The sequence below is a fragment of the Triticum urartu genome, chromosome 7A (genome assembly GCF_056163025.1).
Source record: "Triticum urartu cultivar PI428250 chromosome 7A, HENAU_Tu73, whole genome shotgun sequence".
Lineage (NCBI taxonomy): Eukaryota > Viridiplantae > Streptophyta > Magnoliopsida > Poales > Poaceae > Triticum > Triticum urartu.
This window is the reverse complement of record NC_141879.1, coordinates 471911499-471917498: the sequence shown is the minus strand read 5'-3', so window position 1 is coordinate 471917498 and position 6000 is coordinate 471911499.

The window sequence follows — 6000 nt, the reverse complement described above, 5'->3', positions numbered from 1 at the left end:
AACGAGGAAGTAACAGAGGCAACCCATCAAAGTGGTTACCGCCTCATCATGATTTCGTTGCAACAACAATATGGTGCTATATGACATGCATAAAAAGGGTTTCATAGACATGGTCAAAGGGCTGCTTGCCTGGCTCAACAAAGTCTTCTGGGTCTTCAAAGTCTTCTGGTCCAACTCCTTCGTCAGCAACGCAATCTATCGTCGCAAAATAATAACGAGAAAATAAGGCAATAATAAAACAGAAAAACCAAAGTGCTCAGAAAAATGTCAACTCATTTTTGTAAAATACTAGGTGGAAAACTAAGAAGGGGAAAATTCCTAGTTTTGGATTTGGAGTAGCAGAATAGGAGAAATGGATTTACAAAGGCATATTTAAATGCTTAAAATCACATTTAAATATTTACAGTGAAGAAAAGGTTGTTGGATTTGAATGAAAGTTGCACCATTAAATAGGTTGCAATATTTTGGGAATTTAGGAATTGGAATTAATTTATTTGGACATATATTTTATCCTGTGGAATTTTTTGAAAAGTGACAGAAAAAGAAAAAGAAAAGGGCCCTGTGCCTGCTGGGCCAGAACAGCCGCAGGGCAGTAGGCCCAGCCAGAGAGGCGGCCCAGCGCACTGGTGCACGCGCGTGCGCCAGGTTCAAACCTGACGGGCGGGGCCCAGGCGTCAGGGCGTGAGGCTGACGGACGGACCCCACGGCCGTCGTCGTCAACCCTGGGTCAGAGAGGGCGGCGAGCTCACCGGCGACGATGTAGGCCACGGCGAGGTCGGGCGAGGGTACGGCTGGACTCAGCGTCGAGTCGCCGTTCGGGTGGAGGTGGTGGACGTCACCGGAGTTGCCTGGCTCGCCGGCGACGAGGTCTCGCGGCGGAGAGGCTTCGGGCGTCGACGGCTCCGGCCGTTTCCGGCTGCAAAAGAGGCGGGGAAGAAGGGGGAAATGGTCAGGGGTGCTCGGGGGTTCCAGATCGAGGCAGAGGAGGAGCAGGGGAGGCCTGTACCGTGGGATCGACGGCGACCCGAGGCGGCGGAGCTCGAGCTCGATCTCGAGCTCGGGCTCATCTGGAGAGGGGTGACTGGTGTAGGGGGGTGTTTAGGGGAGTGAGAGAGTGAGTGGTGAGGAGAGGGGGGCTCGGGGAGGCCTTTAAGTAGGCGAGCCACGGCTCACCATAGACCCGTGCGCCGGCGAGGTTGTTGCCGTTGCTGTGGGTCACGGGGACGTGCGTGGACATGTCTGGGGTGTTCCTGGACGTCGACTACGTTGGGAGGGACAGAGAGAGGGAGTGGGGAGAGGTCAGAGGTGCGCGTGTGTGAGCCGCGCCATTGGCACGCTCGGGCGGCCAGTGTTTGCTAGCACGGAGGCGCGGGGAGGAGGAGAGAGGAGGGGGCCGACCGCGTAGCGTGCTGCGGACGCCGAGGCGCATCGGCAGGCGCGCGGGGGAGGCCTGAGGTGGTCGGAGGCGTCGGGCAGAGGGCGGCTACAGTACGGGAGCGCACTGTAGCGCGCTCCAGAGCGCCCAAATGGCCGGCATGGCATTTTCTATGCCTTGTGGGCGCGGGCAACCGTGTCCAGTAGCTCAAGGGTGGAGTAAAGAAGTAGGGAGAGGCATTGGATGCTCTGGATGCCCAGTAGGAGAGGAGAGAGGTAGAAGAAGAGGGAGAAATGGGTTGTCTAGAGAGAGAAAGAGGTGGTTTCACCCATCCAATAATGGAGCTGTGGATTTTCCATTGTTACTGGAGGTGAAAGGGGACTAGGAGGAGCTGTGGTAAAAAGTTGAGCTCAAGGAGAATAGTTTTAATGGTCAAAATGGTGATTTTTGAAAAGTGGCAGAAGGTGTTTGATAAAGGTTTTGGCAAGCAAATGATTTCCAATTGCGATGAGACTCCACAGGGTGAAATGACACATATAATTAGGGCCGCTCACCAATTTGGAGCTTATTTGGGCAAAGTTGCCAATGCAACTTTTATAAACCCTAGAAATGAGCAGAAATAGACTTGTGTAGATCTAGTTGAGCATAACACTTCTCCTTGATGCACTACTTGGTGTAGTGGCCTCATTTGGTCATGTGAACATGCTCACAAAAGTTGGGGTTAAGGGGAGAAAGTTGGTAGTACAAACTTGCTCAAATTAGGTTCTGAACAGAAAGGGTTATGGGGCATTTTGGTGGACCAAAATGACCTTGATTGAAGTGAAGCTTTGCAAGATCATCAAAATATGAATTTGTGACTTGCTGGATTTTTCTTGAATTTTTATGGAAATATTTCCTGTAGAAATATTTCAAATCCTTGAAATGGACAGAAATGGTTTTGGGAGGTTTTGTCCAATATTTTGAACATGACCATGTGTTGAAACTCTTATATATGGGAAATATATGCCCACTGAGTTTCCCTGATTTTTGTCAAATATTTTTAAAATAATAAAATAATTTTTCCCTATTAAAGACCATTTCTGGCCTTTAGAAAAAGCTTTTAAATAAAATAGGAAAATAACTTTTAAAATTATACTTTTGGGGTTTATGGGAATCCTATATCTAATAGGTTTCAAATATACCTTTTGAAATATTTTTCATACCCCAAATCAGGTACTTGCAGTGCAAACCTCAATCCAGGGGTTTTTGGAAAACTAATTTTTGAAAATACTATTTGGCCAAATTATTTTTGTAAGAAAATACTATATTGTACTATACACATGGCATGATCATTGGGCAGAAGTTTGGGGCAAGGAGATGAAGTACAAAAGGTGAAGTAGTTGACTTTAAAGAGCACTTGAAAAAATCACAGAGAGAAAACCAACTCCAAAATAAAAGCAAAATAATGCAAAAGTTTTTGTTGGCCCAACTTTTCTTGCTTTATTAATGCAAATGACATGTTACAAAATGCAGGATTGGACAGAAATGTCAAATTCTAGAGTGGCATAAACAAAATTGGCAAAAGCTAGAGTGGCAAAAACAAAGATTTCCCTTCGGAAAATGCACAGACAAGGAACTTGGGCCGTTTGAAATAACTTGCAGTATATGGTCCAAGTATCTCTCGGTTGATGGAGATCGAAAGGTTCAAGGAAGCTGAGTAGTCCAGAGTAGTTGCGATCAAGGTTTTTTGCACTCGTGGATGAACTTGTGAATTTTATTCAGAATCTGGTCACATTTTCCTATGTACTCCAGTTGCAATCAAGTTTTTTTGCAGCAGCAAAGAAATAGGCCGGGACTGGGGATCGTCCTCGAGATCGGTGGAATGTGCGCAAAACACAAATCATCACTGTGGGGGAGGAGGGGGGGGGGGGCGCTGCCCCCTCAGCCCTAGATCAATTCTTAAAGGATTCTTGAAGGATGGAGTTCATTACTAGACTTTTAGTGGATGGTTGTGCAATGTGGTTGATAGGTGTACGGAGCAGATCCAACTCCAGGAAGAACTAGGGGCCGAACGATGGTGTGTGCCGAAAAGAACAAGAGATCGATGTGCATACCGTTTGGATCGTTCATCCAGTGGCTTCGCGGCTGGAAGTGGTATCCACTCCGCCAAGCATCGCGTGAAGCTCTGATGGGGTTGGCCGTGTCGAAGTGGTATCCACTCCGCCAAGCATCGCGCGAAGCTCTGATGGGGTCGGCCGTGTCGTGCGCACCTCTGGCGGCTGTCGGGGTCAGCAGCAGCAAGTGAGGGAGCCAAGGGGCGTGCTGGGGCCATTGCCCCCTCCCCCTCCCCAAAAAAAATTGTGCTAAAATCACCCCTATAGTTCTAACATTATCAACACAAAATCTCTTAGTTCTCGTGTTTCGGCCCCTCCAATGTTTGATATTTTCCATTGGCCCCCTCTATGTGGGATTTCTGGCTTCGTCCCTGGTAGCAACAACAGCAGTATCACCGCGGCCATCTCGTACAACAGCATCCCTTTCACCATGACTACAGATGCGAGTGTGCGCGAGGAGAGAAAGAATTCTCTGGATCAGTATGTAGCTTGCTTGCTAGGAATGAACCATCTCCATGGCCCTTAGCTCACAAGGCGTGAAAGCAACGTGTGGGTGGATGCAATGCCGAAATGAGAGTTAATTGCATGAAAGTACCATAATTGAGGCAATATGTGTGGATTGGAATCAACTTTGATAATTTTTACGAGTCTGTATCAAGTCGGGGGCGAGCCGCTGCAGAACGGACTAAACGGCGTATAAACACGTATTGGCGGGGAAACTAACCAGCGGGGCCTTTCTGGTAGGGGCTGACGTGGCAGGTTCTGTCACAAAAAATCCCTCAGTTTATATTTAATCACACAAAGGGCCTCGTCTGTGAAAAAACTCAAAACCAGAGAAAAACAAATCCGCGCGCACTGAGCACTACGCCAGGATAAAACAAATCGACAAATAGAAATATTGTATTGTACACCTGACCCAGCCATAACGATGAAGACGCTCGGATAAAACAGGGCAATATGTAATCTGGAACGGAAATAGCTTTAAGCTTGGTTTATTTCTGAGAACTCTGATGATGACAAAGTCAGACTTACTACTGCTAAGTGCCTAAGTGCTAACAGGAATTTATGTAACGCAGAAGCCATTAGGCACATCACAAATATATTTTGGAGCGCTAAGTGTATATCTATGGAGACAGTAAATTCAGTATAAATGTACAGTATTCAGTTAAAAAAGTTGAGCCCTATTGAGAGAGAGAGAGAGGCATGTCATCAGGTCAAGTAGAGCTTGGAAAATATAAATCCGTATTATTGTGAGGAAAAGTTCATGGAACAACGTTACGCGGGAACCTGATTTGGAGGTGTATTCAGATATTCGGAAAAAGCACAGACAAGGAACTTGGGCCGTTTGAAATAACTTGCAGAATATGGTCCAAGTGCCTCCAGCGTCTTGCTTCTGAGGTGAAGAGCAACCATCCAGGCCTTGGTGTCATCAGACTTCACCTTGGACGTGAGGTAAACAACATCTTCCGAAGGAACAACGCTCAGGGCCGGGTAAGCTGTCGCGAGGTCCCTTAATGCATATTTTCCGGCACCACCATCCGACAGCTCGGGCACATGATCAAACGAGCCATCAACATCAACAACGTGCCCCTTAAGCCAATAGTCCCAGGATTTGTGCCTGTAACATGTCCGGATCTTCCAGCCATCAGGGACAGGAATGAGTTCCGGACGGGCATGATTGCGGTGGAGGACCTCCGAGTCGTAGATAATATCTGTATTCTTGTCAAAATCGCTGGTCATCTTCTTGCGGCTCTTCTTTTTATCGTTCACGCCAAGCACCTGCCTGAAACGGCGATCTATCTCGACAAGCTGGATGAAGCCATCGCAGACGACGACATCCCGGATCAGCTGCGAGTCGTCCCAATTGTCATTGTCATGGAAGAATTCAGCCTTGGGTAGCGGTATGAGACGGAAGACTGGGTCCGCGTCCAGCACGTTGCAGATTTTGATGCCCCGCCGGAGGTCGACCAAGCCCACCTCGCCTCCTCCGAGCAGGATCACTTTGTCGGTTGGCCTGGGCAGGTCGTGATAGTTGATCTCCGGAGGTATCTTGAGTTCCAAACGTTCACAGCTGCTCCACTTCCCCGTCTTGGACGAGAAGACGCAGCGGTCCTCTTCGAAGACGTGATTCGTACAGAGGAAAGCGGCGATGAGGAATTCCCCGTCGTCACTGGGCACGATGCAGATAGACATTGGTTTATAGTAAGTATAAAGAACCGGGATGAGTTTCAGCGACGCCATGCCACGGCGGGCCTCGTAGACGAAGTAGTCGTGGAGCACACGATCAGGCGATCCAGGGGTGCCGCTTCGAATTCTTGGGCCAAAGGTGAGGGCCAGGCGGAGGAGGACGAGGTCTTTCTGAGCGGAGACGACCTCGGGCACACCTTCGAAATCCTCGCGCTTGAGTCTAGGGCCATGGACGCTGAAGTGGGAGACTGCCGGAGGATTGGCGAGGTGGAAGGTTACCCCGACGGTGTGGCCGGTGCTCGTCATGGCTTCAGCGGTAGTGACATTCCTTCCCTTGTCGTCGTC